Raw genomic sequence first — 18,918 nt, forward strand, 5'->3', positions numbered from 1 at the left:
AATGCCTTTTTTAATTCCCACTTTGACTTTAAGCACTTAGAAATCATTTGTTTTACAAAAGCCCTGTGGTCCAAGATTATGGCAACCAAAATAGTGACTTCTGTCTTATATTTCAGTTATGCATGGTTCCTGACTTTAGTTTAAGAGAGTGATTTTACATAAAACTTTTTAGATAGATTTCACTCCTGTGCCTTTGTTGGTCTTTTCTGTACTTCTACGAAGAACAGCTTTGCAGTTTCTACGCTGGCTTCAAGCACAATACTATAGCTCCACAACCTTGTCCAACTGTTAGAATCATCCAGTTTTATAGCAGATGGACACAGACGTTCACTCACCCAGGTTCTGAGTTTCAGCAATCTTCTTATCTTTGCCATTTGTATGAAATAAGTTTGTTGTATTTTAGCACCCAAGCACCATAGTGTCTTATACCTTACTTTCAGGAAGAGGCTCTCAAACATCTCCTGGTATTATGTTTATGATTCTTTGCCACCAGGTTTTTAGGCTTGTTGCAGCATGATTTACACTGCAGACCTCCCTAAATTTAGTTAACTTTCATTCGTCATCACCATTCAGATATTTTAATTTGGTATATCCAGGAGGCATAATAGCCAATGCTTTGCCAGAGAGCTATAAATATTGGTATGAATTTTACATTTCCACTTGACAGTAAGAGTGTCTCAATTGATAGTGATCTTATGACTTCTTGTCAGCATACCAAATATATCAACAGGCCTTGTCATGAATTTTCCAGACATTTGTAAAATCATGAAAGTTTTTCACATTGAAATGAGAAAATATCACACACAAAAAATATTTTTTATAAGATTTTTATGTAAAATATAATAAGATTGTGACTTTTATGTCGCATACAATGTTTATTACATGGGAACTTTGTGCATTTATGAAATTATTTACTACTTATTTATAAATGTATAAAGAAACATTTAGCAACAATTGTGTTCTCAATTCTTTTGAAGTCTGTCGACTCATGTCTATTTTTTCTAGAGGATTATTCCATGTTTCTGTCTAGTCTGGCATTTTACTACATATGCACTCTTTTCATAGAACTAGTGATGTCCATTTGTCAGCCTCAAATACATACAAATTGCTGTCTTAAACCAGATGATTGTTTTTGCAAAACACAGACGTACAAAAGAATGGTCCTTTTGTAGAAATTGATCTAAATACTTTAAAGCTTGTTTCAAGGGTGTGAAATTTTGGTTAAGCTGGCCCAGAAAAATATTTTTCACATCAACCTAGGTCATGATCATACTTATTTTATGTAACATCAAGCCTACAGAATGTGTTTTCCAGTGACCATCACTAATGGATATTATCTGGTATTTTAATTTTTTCCAAGGCTTTTCTGTGTATAATGAGAGGAGTCCTATTAAACACAACATTTAAAAATAAGTTAACTCTATATTAGTGAAAAACAGATTATTAAAAAGAATTAGTGGTACGTCAATTAAAAAACTTTTTAAAAAGTTTTTTAAAAAGAATTAAATTCTGTCAAATTCAGCCTGAAATTTGAACACAGAAATAAGAACAGCAGGATTTTCACTGGAAGATGCATCATTCTGATGTTAGTGGCCAAACCAGATGCCAGAAAAGCAGTGCCTCTCTCAAATTCTCTTAAGCACTCATGAGGGTTCAGCCTTCCTTCTTGATGTCATCCAGCTCCTAGAGAAGTTTTGCTAGTGTCCCTTCTGAAACTATGGGGCAGGAGAGGAAGTCAAGGTCACTATCACCACCAACTCCTGAAGCCAGGTAGCTGTCAGCCTTGAAATGACCGTCATCAAAAACTAGTGGCTTGAATGTCCTCTATGAAGCCGTTCTTTGTTTGTTTTTGGTTCTTTGTTTTGTTTTGTTTTGTTTTTGGGATGGAATCTCACCCTGTCACCCAGGCTGGAACGCAGTGGCATGATCTCGGCTCACTGCAACTTCCACCTCCTGGGTTCAAGCAATCGTCCTGCCTCAGCCTTCTGAGTAGCTAGGATTACAGGCACCCTCCACCACGCCCAGCAAATTTTTGTATTTTCAGTAAAGACAGGGGTTTCATCATGATGGGCAGGCTGGTTTTGAACTCCTGACCTCAAGTAATCCACCCGCCTTGGCCTCCCAAAGTGCTGAGATTACAGGTGTGAGCCACCATGCCCAGCCTATGAAGCCTTTCTTGACTCTTCTGAATACACGTGGCCACTCTCTTCCTGAATTGCCATTGTACCCTGTAGAAACCATTATTGGGACATCTATGAGACTCTTTTTCATGTATGTATATACTTGTCTGTTTCTTCTACTGCACCATAAAACCTGTGTTCCCAGGAATTCTATGGCTTTTCTCTCTATCACTCCACACAATATCTAGCACTCAGTCAATACTCATTATGTTTGTTGACAAAAACATTCTTCTGGACATGTTCATAGAACGAACACAGTCTTTAGCAGCAGTACACTCTGCAAATAACTGTGAAAAGGGAGTCATTGGATTTACCAAACTAGAACCACTCATTTTGAGCAAAAAAAATCTCTGACTCAATGTGAGGCAGGGCTGCAAAAGTTGAACAGCAACAGTTATCATTCACCCAGCACCTCAAGCCTTCACACTGTAATCACATCGATTAGCTGAACATTGGCATCAAAGAAAGGGTCAGTATATTTTTTGTTCAAGCTTTTGTCCATATATAGAAGCTGCTGCCAGATTACTTCAGTGTTTAGTGATTTTAATTTTCTGTGAAATTTGGCTACACAACTTGTGCTTCTCCCAGTTTATGTGCTCTGTACTGTCAAATATGATACACTCAGAAAGCACATTCCTTTATCATTTTCCTCTTACAAAAAAAGAAAACTGGAAAAAAATATATTATTTTCCTTTAAGTGGAAAGACATTTCATTTTCCAGATGGATGCTGGTACTTCAGGAAATATTAGAGATAGCTTGTTGAAATTTTTAGAAGTGATCCTGTTGTTGTGCATTTTACACTCCTGGTCAAGCTATCATCACTACCAAAGCATTTCCTTAACTACCTACATATGCCCACTTCTTTAAGAAGAAACAGAGTGATGCTAACTTTCCTGAAGTTTCATACACACTCGAATTTGTATATGTCAGGTCTCAGATTGTCAAAAATTGAAGCATGGAAATTTGCTCCTGGAACACCAAATGTATATGATATTCCACCTGTGATGTCCACAACTTGTTAACAACCCTAACAACTTCGCCAAACTCTAGGAACTTTTTTTCAGCAGGATATAGTAGTCACAGACAAGAAATGAAGGCGAGATTGTTTCTAGATAAATTTAGCTGGGGAATAAGGAAAATATGATCTAATAAAGGAAACCTCCAGGTGAATTCAAGAGAGTGAATTATATGGGAGTTGGAAAACCGATTGCCAAAGATTCTTCCTTTAAGTAGAGGTTGTGATAAAATACATTTTGATGTCTATTTCTAATGAAAATGTGAAACAGACATCTATTTTTCCATCCCAACTGGGCTTCCTCCAAATATGCTGCCTTCTCCCTAATGAGTTGGAATAGTGTGCACCGTAAAATAGTACAACACATCCAGAAATGCTGACATTTCATTTTTAATTGAAATCAAATAGAAATAGTTCCACTGGGAAACAAGAAAGTAAAGCAGGCTTTTGATAGAAATTAATAGGAAAGGGAAGGAAATACTATTCTCTGTCATAAAGTAGTCCACTATGGAAGGCTGCCAGTCCTCTTGCCTGAATCTGAGTTTATCTCCAGGATTACATTCAGTGGAAAGAACACATCGTATGAAGGTGGAACGAGAAATCATATTTGGATGGATGTACCAAATAAAAGAAATAAAAAATATTTCCTTTCTTCTATTTTTTAAAAATCATAGGAATATAGAGTCCAAGGAAAACGAATTTTACTGCAAAAACAATGATAACAAAAACAAAAGAGTTCATATCATCGACAAAAATATTTACAAAAATATACCATAAAATACATTCTTTGGGTGGTAAAATAAATTTACATTACTGGGACTAAAATTCTCTCGATGGTGAGACAACTTTCTTTTAAAAACAGTTTTATAGCAATACTTATAACAGTGGTACTTTTAAGAGTTGTAGCTTGGCTGGGCGCTGTGGCTCACGCCTGTAATCCCAGCACTCTGGGAGGCTGAGGCGGGTGGATCACAAGGTCAGGAGATCGAGACCATCCTGGCCAACATGGTGAAACCCCATCTCTACTAAAAATACAAAATTATCCAGGCATGGTGGTGTGCACCTGTAGTCCCAGCTACTCGGGAGGCTGAGGCAGGAGAATCACTTGAACCTGGGAGGCAGAGGTTGCAGTGAGCCGAAATCACACCACTGCACTCCAGCCTGAGTGACAAAGCAAGACCCCATCTCAAAAATAATAATAATAAAAAACAGTTGTAGCTTGAGCAGCAACAATAAACATTAATGAAGATTAACATTTGTATAACTATATGTAGATTATGAAATAATTGTATATGATTTTTAATAACTGATACTCCAAACTATTATGAAAATTCCTTCAACTTTCAAAAAACAATACTTTATTCCCCAAAATATCAGACTTTGAATATAAAAAGCCATGATTTTTAAGAAAATATTTATCTCTGTGGTCATAATTTCTAGGAACAATCTGTAGTACTTTGTACCAAAAAAATTCAGCTATTTTTATAGGAGTCATTCCAAGACATTATTGAGTGAGGACTGGTACTAGGATGAGGAAGGGTCAGGCATTTGACACCAAAGAGTTTGTGGCATGTTGCAGAGAGGTACTTAAAAAGATAAATGCCAAAATGGTATGATTGATACCTAGTATACCTGACATAGGGACAAAGTGCGTTTTAGAGGCTATCTCAAGGAGTCGGGTAGTAAATGAAAGGAAGGAAGTAAGAACATAGCTAGAGGGAGAGCTGCCTGGAGAAAGAGTTGGTTGATTTTTTTTCAGAATGTAGAAACTTGCACAAGTGGACAAGTGGAGTCAAAGAAGAGGAGGAAAGTTTGAGCTTCAGGAGAGAAAAGGGTAAGTGATGGATACATATGCGCATTCTTTTTTTTTTTTTTATTTTTGATCTGGGTCTTTCCACAATTTCTCCCTGGTGACCTTGACTGATTTCTTGGGCTACCTCAGACATAAGAAGTCATGTTTATTAGAACTGATCAAAATAATATGTGGTATGTTTTAAGGACTGAAGCCCAGATGTTCCCACTCTTCCAGAATACTTAAACATGCACTGACTTCCTGAGGGCCACCAGGCATTTAGGGAGATGCCCAGTGAGAGGAAGGCAGCCTTGTGTTCCTTATTGTAATGAGACCTTTCTCTGAAATGATTAAATAATCTACCTTGTAATAAAAACTGCTGATTCTTCATGGAGGTCTCTTCAAATACAATAATCTGTGAAAATCCTGCCTACAGAATTTTAAGAAAAACCAAGAGTACCAATTAACTTAAAAAATTATATAAAATTAATGATGAAAACAATGACCATTAACAAAACACAAATATAAAAACCCCTTTATTCCTCACTCTAATACTAAAACTTCACAAAATTAATATCTAACTTACCTGATGAAAGCAATTTAATAAATTCTTTGGATAATTTTAATAAAAATAAGAAAGGTATTATCTCAGTCTCAAATTTGCCACAATTAAAGAGATACTCTTTTGAATTGGGAGGTTTCTCTCTAAAGAATTTTCCTCTTCTAATAAAGGATATTGCAATATGCTCTGAATAGATGTTTAAAATCTCTCTCATAAGTTCTGGAAATCTCTCTCATTGAAACAGTCCCAGCTTGACAGCCCTGCAATAACCATTAAATATTAAAATAACATTAAAAAGCAAGTGCTCAGCTCATGGAGCTAGCTGCAAAACTCCGATGCACATTAATGGGACTCACATAGCTAAATCCCCATGTGCTGTACCAAAAATTTATACCCAAGGATCCAAGGATCAGGCGCCATAAAGAAAATGATGGATTTACTTTCAAAAAAAATAATCGATCCACTACCAAACAAATTATCATTATTCATGGAATTTCAGTCACATAATTATTCTAAAAACCAGACTGTCTAAGATTAAACAGCATCCAATTTTGCATTCACATCGTATTCATTTGTGATGTAATAAAATTCATACTTCTATTGCAAGATGATTTGAATGTGGTAAAAACATATATAAATTTTAAAAAATGTGTCTTATTTACAAACATATCCTAAAGCCAAAATCTAATTCTAGATACATTGTTTATTATTTCTGTAGACACTACGATCACAATACTTAAGCTTAAGAACTATTTTTGTTGTTCTTGATGTATGTTAAATGTAAAGGGGAAAAAAGTATAAATAACTAATAGTGTTAATATTTAAAATTATGTGGCGATCTAAACTTCTCAAAGAATTTCTTTTAAGAAATTAAAGAAATTTTGACATAGTGACCACACATTATTATAATCATCCATGTTAACTATCCGAGAAGAAGTTACACACTATTTAAAAACAAAAGACAGTGTGTTTAATGGAAAGTATTTCAGACCAAAATTTAGCTTACTCAAATTCCAAACTAAGGCAAGTCACTTACATTTCCAAATTCACAATTTTATTAGCTAAAAAATGAGTGAGATGGACTCGGGAATCTTTTATGTCTGCCAGTCTATGGTCTTCTTTTGTAACAACTAATTTGGTTCACATTGCATCTGGTTAGATTTTCCCATTTCCCCCACTCCCACCATCTCCACAACACACACACACACACACACACACACACACACGAGAAATAAGTTTTTAAATCTGGTACAGAACTCTCGTATAAATGCACGTATGATATTCTGTGAAATTCCTATTGGTCAATCAAAGTATTTGCCAGAGCTGAAAGAGGCCTAGAGAATGAGAAAGAGGGGTAACACTGTTTTGTGGAAAGAGCACCTGGATGGAAAATTTGGATACCCACTTTCATCAGCAACCAACTCTATAACTTTGGGCGGGTCACTTGCTTTCTCCAAATTGCAATTTCATTCAAAGCAGTAATTAGATAAGATGGTCACTAAGTGCATGTCCAACTCTGAAATTGGATGCCTACAACTAAAATATCACTATTATGATAAACTAAACAAAGCAGTTACTCTTTTTTTTTTTTTTTAATTGAGTCTCGCTCTGTTGCCAGGCTGGAGTGCAGTGGTGTGATCTCAGCTCACTGCAGCCTCTGCCTCTTGGGTTCAAGCAATTCTCCTGCCTCAGCCTCCTGAGTAGCTGGGACCACAGGCATGCACCACCACGCCCAGCTAATTTTTTATATTTTAGTAGAGACAGGGTTTCACCATGTTAGCCAGGATGGTCTTGATCTCCTGACATCCTGATCTGCTCACCTTGGCCTCCCAAAGTGCTGGGATTATAGGCACGGTCTACCGCGCCCGGCCACAGTTACTCTTAAGTCTATATAAAAGAAAAGAAGAGGGTGTGTGCGTGTGCGTGTGTGTGTGTGTGTGTGTGTGTGTGTGTGTGTGTGTGTGTATGTGTAATCTTGAAGGGTGAGGGCTAAAGATAAAGTGAATGTAGACCATTTTGGACATTCAATAATAGTATATGTGTGTGTGTGTGTGTGTGTGTGTGTGTGTGTGTGTGTGTGTATCAGGCAGTACCCCATATAGCAGGCAGTACCCCATAAGTTTAAAGAAGGTAACTTTTTATTACTTAAAAAGAAAAAGATATGTTAAATATTTTCTAATCTTTTTGAGCACTTACTCTGCATTAGGCCTGAATCTAATAGTACTGCGGATACTATTTCATTTATTCCTATGAACCCTATGAGGAGTTGCTATAATTATCCCCATTTTCTAGATGAAAAAATGAAGGCCTGGAGACCTGTGTCCCACAGCTAGTTAACACACTGTTCCACAGCTAGTATATGAAGAAATGTAAGATGGAGCCTGGGTTATGTTCCATGAAGAGTCATAACCTTTTAGAATCAACATTATAGATAACTAAGCTCTGATTTCTTTATTTTTAAAAGGATTTTTGGTATTACTACCAGATCACAATAGCTGATTGTGCATACTATTGGCCCACTCTATCAACAATAATATTTTTCTTTCAACCACTGCAAAAGTGATATTATAATGTTCTAAGGAAAATCACATTGTTTGGTACATAAATGTTTGTTGCAAGAAGGAAGGAGAACCCCTGTTCCCAACCAAGATGGAAGGGTATGGGCTGGATTTACCCAGCCACCTATAAGAACAACAACAAAAAACAAACAAACAAAAAACTGGACAAAACATGTGAGATCATAGTTTCACTTTGCTGGGCAATGGACAACAAAGAATACTGATCATTAAAAGATAAGAAACAAGCAAGGTGAGTCCTATGATTGCCCAGCCTAATAGCTTAAGAGAGTTTCAGGTCTGCAGTGCAGGAAGCTAAAACCTAAGCAGAACTCAGGAGGCTCTCTGAGTTGAGACAGAGTTGAAAGTTGGGAAGACCAAAGCCACCTGAGTTCACAGAACAGAGAATCACACCAAAAGGACTACAGAGAACTACCGTAGAACACTCTTGAATATTTAGCAAAGTACTGAGAAGCACATGTAATGAAACAACCTATGGCCCAGGAATGAACCATTTGAAAGGATTAGAAGGAACATTAGTCAGTATTCTCACAGGACCAGAAATTAGCTCTCAATTAAGCACAGATTTGGTCCCACTTAACAAATTTTAAAAGTTAAGTCCTTATATTAGAGAATTTCACACTGCTATAAAGAACTTATAAAAGTGACTTATAAAGGAAAGAGGTTTAATTGACTCACAGTTCAGCATGGCTGGCGAGGCCTCAGGAACCTTACAATCATGGTGGAAGGTGAAGGGGAAGCAAAGCACCTTCGTCACAAGGTGGCAGGAAGAAGAAGGAATGCAGGAAGAACTACTAAACATTTATAAAATGATTAGATCTCACGAGAACTCACTCACTGTCATGAGAACAGCATGGAGGAAACCACCCCACAGTTCAATTGCTTTCACCTGGTCTCTCCCTTGGCACGTGGGGATTATGAGAATTACAATTCAAGATGAGATTCAGGTGGGGACACGAAGCCTAACCATATGAGTCCTCCAGGATCAAACTGTTTCCAAATGATGTAACCATACCCCAGGGAAGGAAAAAAGCTTACGAAGGTCTATAGGTATACAAAAACATCCAGCACCCAGCTAAGTAAAATTCAAGATGCCTGAAATTGAAACAAACATGACTGGGTATGTCAAAAAGCAAGAAAATATAACAAATAATTAGGAAAGAAAAAAATTAAGTAATTGAAACTGATTCAGAAGTGACATAGATGATAGAATTATAACACAAGGACATTAAAACACTTTTTTAAAGCTATATCCCGTTTCTTCTAAAAGTTAGACAAACACATAGAAGGGATATGTATATATTTTCAAAGAACCAAATCAAACTACTAGAGCTGAAAACAACAATGTCTGAAATTAATGGTAGATTAGACATAGTAAAAGAAAAGAGAAAAGATTTATGACCTTGAATGTACTGCAATAGAAACTATCCAAAATAAAGCATACAAAGAAAGAGTAAAAGGCACAAATTACCAGTATCAGGAATAAGAGAATGACAGCACTACATATTCCACAAATATCAAAAGGAAAATAAGCTAATATTATTAGCAGTTTTATGCCAATAATTCTGGCAAGTTAGAGGAAATGGGTTAGGATTTCTCAAAAGTTACAAATGACCAATGCTTCCTAAGAAGAAATAGATAAGATGATCTGAATATCCCTGTACATATTAAAGAAAGAGAATTTGTACTTTAAAACCTTCCTAACCTCACCACCAAAACACACAAACAAACATAAAACAACCCAAAACAAAAAACCCAAAACCACAGGACCACAGGTCTAGATAGTTTTGCTAGTGAATTCTACAAAACATTTAAATTCTATAGGAAGGAATAACCTTCATCACGTTCCATGAATCCAGCACTGCTCTGATACCAAAGCCAGACAAAGACATTACAAGAAAAAAAGAACAAACTAAACCCAAAGTTAGCAGAAGGAAGAAAACCTTAAAGATTAGACCAGAATTGAACACAATAAAGAATAGAGGTCAGGCAAGGCAACTCACACCTGTAAACTCAGCACTTTGGGAAGTTGAGGCAGGAGGATAACCTGAGCTCACGAGTCTGAGACCAGCCTGGGCAACATGGCAAGACTCTGTTTCTACAAAAAAAAAAAAAAAAAAAAATGTAATTAGCCAGGCATGATGTCATCTGCCTGTGATCCCGGCTAGTTATGAGGCTGAGGTGGGAAGATCACTTCAGCCTGGGATGTCAAGGCTGCAATGAGCTGTGCTCGTGCCACTGCACTCCAGCCTGGATCAGAGAGAGAGACCTTGCCCCCTCCTCAGGCAGCAGCAACGCGGAGGAAACGGGAGTGAACGGAGAGCTTAGTGACCATCATGAGCCTCCTCAACAAGCCCAAGAGTGAGATGACCCCAGAGGAGCTGCAGAAGCGAGAGGAGGAGGAATTTCACACGGGTCCACTCTCTGTGCTCACGCAGTCAGTCAAGAATAACACCCAAGTGCTCATCAACTGTCGCAACAATAAGAAACTCCTGGGCCGGGTGAAGGCCTTCGATAGGCACTGCAACATGGTGCTGGAGAACGTGAAGGAGATGTGGACTGAAGTCCCTAAGAGCGGCAAGGGAAAGAAGAAATCCAAGCCAGTCAACAAAGACCACTACATCTCCAAGATGTTCCTGCGCCAGGACTCGGTCGTCGTGGTCCTGCGGAACTCGCTCATTGCCGTCAAGTAGGGGCTGCCTATCCATTGACAGAACTCATTCTCCTGTCCTATGAAGACCGCTGCCATTAGTGTTGAAAATAATAAAGCTCTGCGTTTTTTTCTAAAAAAAAAAAAAAAAAAAAAAAAAAAAAAAAAAAAAAAAAGAGAGAGAGACCCTGCCTCAAGAAAACAAACAAAAAAAAAAAAAAGGAAAAAAAGAAAAAGAAAAATTGTAGAAAAATACCAATGAAATTGAGTTGATGTTTTAACAAGATAAAATTGACAAACCCTTAGATAGACTAGCAAAAACAGAGGAATCTCAAATAATGTCAGAAATTAAAGAGGAGACATTACAACTGATACAAAGAGATAGGAAGAATCATAAAAGATAGTTATTAACAAGTATATATCAACAAATTGGATAATCTTTAAGAAATGGGTAGATTCTTAGAAATGTAAGGATCACACACTAAGACCAAATGAGATTTATCCTTGGGATGCAAGGATGGCTCAACATATGCAAATCAATTAATGTCATAGATCACACTAACAGAATGATGAATTTTAAAATCATGTGATCATTTCAATAGATGCAGAAAAAGTATTTGATGAAATTCAAAACTTTTGTAATATAATGAATACTATAACTAAATAATTATACTCTCAAAAAGCTAATGTAGAGGGAATTTGCCAAAACATAATAAAGGCCATAAATGACAAGCCCACAGCTAACATTGTACTCAATGGTGAATAACTGAAAGCTTTTCCTCTAAGATTAGGACTAAGAAAGGATGCCCAGCAACAGTAATTAAAACAGTATGGTACTGGTATAAAAAAGATCTATAGATCAATATAACAGAAAGCCTGGAAATAAAGGTATGCATATACAGTCAACTGATCTTTAACAAGGGTGCCAACAAAGCACAGTGGGGAAAGGTCAATCTCTTCAACAAATGATGTTGGGAAAACTGCATATACACATGCAAAACAATGACTTTGGACCATTACCTTACACAGGAAAATCAATTAAAATTGATTTAAGATTTAAATGTAATTTTTCAGCCCCTAAAATTTTACAAATTCATAAACTGTAAAATGCCTAGAAGAAAACGTTCGGGGAAAACTTCGTAATATTGGTCTTAGCAATGATTTGTTAGATATGACAGCAAAACACAAGCAGCAAAAGCAAAAATAGACAGGTAGAACTACATAAAACTAAAAAGTTTCTGCACAGCTAAGAAAATAACAAAATGGAAAAGCAACCTACCAAATGATATAAAATGTCTGCAAACCATATATCTGATAGAAGGTTAATATAAAAAGTATACAGGGAACTCCTGCAACACAATAGCAAGAAAAAGTACATTTAATGGACAAAAGACTGGATAGACATTTCTCAAAAAGAGACATATAAATGGACAACAGGCATATGAAAGATGCTCAACGTGACTAGTCGTCTAGAGAATGCAAATGAGATATCACCTCACACCTGTTAGGATGGCAATTATTAAAAAAAGAAAAGATAAACGTTGGTGAGGATGTGAAGAAATTGGAACCCTTGTGCACTGTTGGTGGGATTGTAAACTGGTGCAGCTGCTATGGAAAGCAGTATATAGACTCCTTAAAGAATTAAAAATAGAACCACCATATGATCCAGTAATCCCACTTCTGGTATATATCCCAAAGAATTGAAATCAGAATCTCAAATTGATATTCAATCTCCTATGTTTATTGCAGCATTATTCACATTAGCCAACACATCAAAACAACCTTAATCTCCATCAATGGATGAACAGATAATGTGGTATATACACCATGGAATAATATTCAACCTTAAAAAAAATCATGTCATGTGTGACCACATGGATGAACCTGGAGGACGTTATGCTAAGTGAAATAAGCTAGTCACAGAAGGACACATACTTCATGACTCAACTTATATAAAGTATCTAAAATGGTTACATTCATAGAAGCAGAGAGTAGAATGATGGTTGCCAGAGTCTGGGAAGGAAAGAAATGGGGAATTGATGCTGAGTGGGTACAAAGTTTCAGCTATGCAAGATGAACACATTCTAGAGATCTGTTGTACAACCTTGGGTTTATAGTTTACAATAGTCTATGTGCACTTAAAAACTTATTTAAGAGGGTAGGTTTTATGTGAAGTTTTCTTAACACAACAACAACAACAAAAAACTAAAGACCAATATGCTTCATGAACACCGATATAGAAATTCTAAACAAAATTTTAGCATATCAAATTCAACATTACATAAAATGGACAATATATCATGATCCAGTGGAGTTAATTCCAGGAATTCAAGGCTGGTTTATCATTTGAAAATCAGTCAACATAATTCACCATATTAAAACCAAAATTTTAAAGAAAATGCATTTGATGTTGACAATTCCAACGTCTTTTCCTAACTAAAACTCCCAGCAAACTAAAAATAGAAGAAGACTTCCACAATCTGATAAAAGGTATTCACGGAAAAGTCTACAGCTAACATCATACTTAATAGTGAAGGACTGAATGCTTTCCCTCTAAAATCAGGAAGGAGGTAAAGATGGTCTTGATATTTTTATTCAACATTGCATTTAAGGTTATAGCCAATGTAAGAAGGCAAGGAAAGGAAAAAAAAGGCATCCAGAATGGAAATGAGATAGGTAGGGTGGAGCAAGATGGCCGAATAGGAACAGCTCCAGTCTCCAACTCCCAGCGCAAGTGACACAGAAGACAGGTGATTTCTGCATGTTCAACTGAGGTACTGGGTTCACCTCACTAGGGAGTGTGGGACAATCAGTGCTGGTCAGCTGCTGCAGCCCGTCCAGCGAGAGCTGAAGCAGGGCGAGGCATCGCCTCACCTGGGAAGCGCAAGGGGGAAGGGAATCCCTTTTCCTAGCCAGGGGAACTGAGACACACAACACCTGGAAAATCGGGTAACTCCCACCCCAATACTGCGCTTTACCAAGGATCTTAGCACACGGGCACACGAGGAGATTATATCCCACACCTGGCCGGGAGGGTCCCACGCCCACGGAGCCTCCCTCATTGCTAGCACAGCAGTCTGTGATCTCGAGGCAAGGCAGCAGCGAGGCTGGGGGAGGGGCACCTGCCATTGCTGAGGCTTAAGTAGGTAAACAAAGTCGCTGGGAAGCTCAAACTGGGTGGAGCTCACAGCAGCTCAAGGAGTCCTGCCTGTCTTTGTAGACTCCACCTCTGGGGACAGGGCACAGCTAAACAACAACAACAATAACAACAACAAAAAAGCAGCTGAAACCTCTGCAGACACAAATGACTCTGTCTGACAGCTTTGAAGAGAGCAGTGGACCTCCCAACACGGAGGTTGAGATCTGAGAACAGACAGACTGCCTGCTCAAGTGGGTCCCTGACCCCTGAGTAGCCTAACTGGGAGACATCCCCCACTAGGGGCAGACCAACACCCCACACCTCACATGGTGGAGTACACCCCTGAGAGGAAGCTTCCAAAGCAAGAATCAGACAGGTACACTCGCTGTTCAGCAATATTCTATCTTCTGCAGCCTCTGCTGCTGATACCCAGGCAAACAGGGTCTGGAGTGGACCTCAAGCAATCTCCAACAAACCTAAAGATGAGGGTCCTGACTGTTAGAAGGAAAACTAACAAACAGGAAGGACACCCACACCAAAACCCCATCAGTACGTCACCATCATCAAAGACCAGAGGCAGATAAAACCACAAAGATGGGGAAAAAGCAGGGCAGAAAAGCTGGAAATTCAAAAAATAAGAGCACATCTCCCCCTGCAAAGGAACGCAGCTCATCGCCAGCAACGGATCAAAGCTGGATGGAGAATGACTTTGACAAGATGAGAGAAGAAGTCTTCAGTGCATCAAACTTCTCAGAACTAAAGGAGGAACTACGTACCCAGTGCAAAGAAACTAAAAATCTTGAAAAAAGAGTGGAAGAATTGATAACTAGAATAATTCATGCAGAGAAGGCCATAAACGAACTGACAGAGATGAAAACCATGACACGAGAAATACGTGACAAATGCACAAGCTTCAGTAACTGACTCGATCAACTGGAAGAAAAAGTATCAGCAATTGAGAATCAAATGAATGAAATGAAGTGAGAAGAGAAATCTAAAGAAAAAAGAAGAAAAAGAAATGAACAAAGCCTGCAAGAATTATGGGATTATGTAAAAAGACCAAATCTACGTCTGATTGGGGTGCCTGAAAGTGAGGGGGAAAATGGAACCAAGTTGGAAAACACTCTTCAGGATATCATCCAGGAGAACTTCCCCAACCTAGTAGGGCAGGCCAACATTCAAATCCAGGAAATACAGAGAACGCCACAAAGATACTCCTCGAGAAGAGCAACTCCAACACACATAATTGCCAGATTCACCAAAGTTGAAATGAAGGAAAAAATCTTAAGGGCAGCCAGAGAGAAAGGTCAGGTTACCCACAAAGGGAAGCCCATCAGACTAACAGCAGATCTCTTGGCAGAAACTCTACAAGCCAGAAGAGAGTGAGGGCCACTATTCAACATTCTTAAAGAAAAGAATTTTAAACCCAGAATATCATATCCAGCCAAACTAACTTTCATAAGTGAAGGAGAAATAAAATCCTTTACACATAAGCAAATGCTTAGAGATTTTGTCACGACCAGGCCTGCCTTACAAGAGACCCTGAAGGAAGCACTAAACATGGAAAGGAACAACCGGTACCAGCCATTGCAAAAACATGCCAAAATGTAAAGACCATTGAGGCTAGGAAGAAACTGCATCAACTAACGAGCAAAATAACCAGTTAATATCATAATGGCAGGATCAAGTTCACACATAACAATATTAACCTTAAATGTAAATGGACTAAATGCTCCAATTAAAAGACACAGACTGGAAAACTGGATAAAGAGTCAAGACCCATCAGTTTGCTGTATTCAGGAGGCCAATCTCAGATGCAGAGACATACATAGGCTCAAAATAAAGGGATGGAGGAAGATCTACCAAGCAAATGGAGAACAAAAAAAAGCAGGGGTTGCAATACTAGTCTCTGATAAAACAGACTTTAAACCATCAAAGATCAAAAGAGACAAAGAAGGCCATTAAATAATGGTAAAGGGATCAATTCAACAGGAAGAGCTAACTATCCTAAATATATATGCACCCAATACAGGAGCACCCAGATTCATAAAGCAAGTCCTTACAGACTCACAAAGAGACTTAGACTCCCATACAATAATAATGGGAGACTTCAACACTCCACTGTCAACATTAGACAGATCAATGAGACAGAAAGTTAACAAGGATATCCAGGAATTGAACTCATCTCTGCAGCAAGCAGACCTAATAGACATCTACAGAACTCTCCACCCCAAATCAACAGAATATACATTCTACTCAGCACCGCATCACACTTATTCCAAAATTGACCACATAATTGGAAGTAAAGCACTCCTCAGCAAATGTACAAGAAAAGAAATTATAACAAACTGTCTCTCAGACCACAGTGCAATCAAACTAGAACTCAGGACTAAGAAACTCAATCAAAACCACTCAACTACATGGAAACTGAATAACCTGCTCCTGAATGACTACTGGGTACATAACGAAATGAAGGCAGAAATAAAGATGTTCTTTGAAACCACTGAGAATAAAGATACAACATACCAGAATCTCTGGAACACATTTAAAGCAGTGTGTAGAGGAAAATTTATAACACTAAATGCCCACAAGAGAAAGCAGGAAAGATCTAAAATTGACACTCTAACATCACAATTAAAAGAACTAGAGGAGCAAGAGCAAACACATTCAAAAGCTAGCAGAAGGCAAGAAATAACTAAGATCAGAGCAGAACTGAAGGGGATAGAGACACAAAAAACCCTCCAAAAAATCAATGAATCCAGGAGTTGGTTTTTTGAAAAGATCAACAAAATTGATAGACCACTAGCAAGACTAATAAAGAAGAAAAGAGAGACGAATCAAATAGATGCAATAAAAAATGATAAAGGGGATATCACCACTGACCCCACAGAAATACAAACTACCATCAGAGAATACTATAAACACCTCTATGCAAATAAACTAGAAAACCTAGAAGAAATGGATTATTTCCTGGACACTTACACTCCCCAAGACTAAACCAGGAAGAAGCTGAATCCCTGAATAGACCAATAGCAGGCTCTGAAATTGAGGCAATAATTAATAGCCTACCAACCAAAAAAAGTCCAGGACCAGATGGATTCACAGCTGAATTCTACCAGAGGTGCAAGGAGGAGCTGGTACCATTCCCTCTGAAACTATTCCAATCAATAGAAAAGAGGGGATCCTCCCTAACTCATTTAATGAAGCCAACATTATCCTGATACCAAAGCTGGCAGAGACACAACAAAAAAAGAGAATTTTAGACCAATATCCCTGATGAACATCAATGCAAAAATCCTCAATAAAATCCTGCAAACCGGATCCAGCAGCACATCAAAAAGCTTATCCACCATGATCAAGTGGGCTTCATCCCTGGGATGCAAGGATGGTTCAACATATGCAAATCAATAAACGTAATCCAGCATATAAACAGAACCAAAGACAAAAACCACATGATTATCTCAATAGATGCAGAAAAGGCCTTCAACAAAATTCAACAGCCCTTCATGCTAAAAACGCTCAATAAATTCGGTATTGATGGAACGTATCTCAAAATAATAAGAGCTATTTATGACAAACCCACAGCCAATATCATACTGAATGGGCAAAAACTGGAAAAATTCCCTTTGAAAACTTGCACAAGACTGGGATGCCCTCTCTCACCACTCCTATTCAACATAGTGTTGGAAGTTCTGGCTAGGGCAATCGGGCAAGAGAAAGAAATCAAAGGTATTCAGTTAGGAAAAGAAGAAGTCAAATTGTCCCTGTTTGCAGATGACATGATTGTATATTTAGAAAACCCCATTGTCTCAGCCCAAAATCTCCTTAAGCTGATAAGAAACTTCAGCAAAGTCTCAGGATACAAAATTAATGTGCAAAAATCACAAGCATTCTTATACACCAGTAACAGACAAACAGAGAGCCAAATCATGAATGAACTTCCATTCACAATTGCTTCAAAGAGAATAAAATACCTAGGAATCCAACTTACAAGGGATGTAAAGGACCTCTTCAAGGAGAACTACAAACCGCTGCTCAGTGAAATAAAAGAGGACACAAACAAATGGAAGAACATACCATGCTCATGGATAGGAAGAATCAATATTGTGAAAATGGCCATACTGCCCAAGGTAATTTATAGATTCAATGCCATCCCCATCAAGCTACCAATGACTTTCTTCACAGAATTGGAAAAAACGCTTTAAAGTTCATATGGAACCAAAAAAGAGCCCGCATTGCCAAGACAATCCTAAGTCAAAAGAACAAAGCTGGAGGCATCACGCTACCTGACTTCAAACTATACTACAAGGCTACAGTAACCAAAACAGCATGGTACTGGTACTAAAACAGAGATCTAGACCAATGGAACAGAACAGAGTCCTCAGAAATAATACCACACATGTAAAGCCATCTGATCTTTGACAAACCTGAGAAAAACAAGAAATGGGGAAACGATTCCCTATTTAATAAATGGTGCTGGGAAAATTGGCTAGCCATGAGTAGAAAGCTAAAACTGGATCCTTTCCTTACTCCTTATATGAAAATTAATTCAAGATGGATTAGAGACTTAAATGTTAGACCTAATACCATAAAAACCCTAGAAGAAAACCTAGGTAATACCATTCAGGACATAGGCATGGGCAAGGACTTCATGTCTAAAACACCAAAAGCAATGGCAACAAAAGCCAAAATTGACAAATGGGATCTCATTAAACTAAAGAGCTTCTGCACAGCAAAAGAAACTACCATCAGAGTGAACAGGCAACCTACAGAATAGGAGAAAATTTTTGCAATCTATTCATCTGACAAAGAGCTAATAGCCAGAAACTACAAAGAACTCAAACAAATTTACAAGAAAAAAACAACCCCATCAAAAAGTGGGCAAAGGATATGAACAGACATTTCTCAAAAGAAGACATTCATACAGCCAATAGACACATGAAAAAATGCTCATCATCACTGGCCATCAGAGAAATGCAAATCAAAACCACAATGAGATACCA

The 18,918-nt window shown here is 37.9% G+C and overlaps 1 pseudogene across 1 annotated transcript; it reads left to right on the top strand.

Annotated features, from left to right (window-relative positions):
• The first annotated feature begins 10,416 nt into the window (after nt 1–10,416).
• LOC695079 (small nuclear ribonucleoprotein Sm D2 pseudogene) lies at nt 10,417–10,834 on the top strand (annotated as a pseudogene). The gene has a single exon (XR_013408194.1). The product of XR_013408194.1 is annotated as a small nuclear ribonucleoprotein Sm D2 pseudogene (transcript).
• The last annotated feature ends 8,084 nt before the right edge of the window (nt 10,835–18,918 follow it).

This window comes from Macaca mulatta, chromosome 18, assembly GCF_049350105.2.
Source record: "Macaca mulatta isolate MMU2019108-1 chromosome 18, T2T-MMU8v2.0, whole genome shotgun sequence".
In the NCBI taxonomy this organism is placed as follows: domain Eukaryota; kingdom Metazoa; phylum Chordata; class Mammalia; order Primates; family Cercopithecidae; genus Macaca; species Macaca mulatta.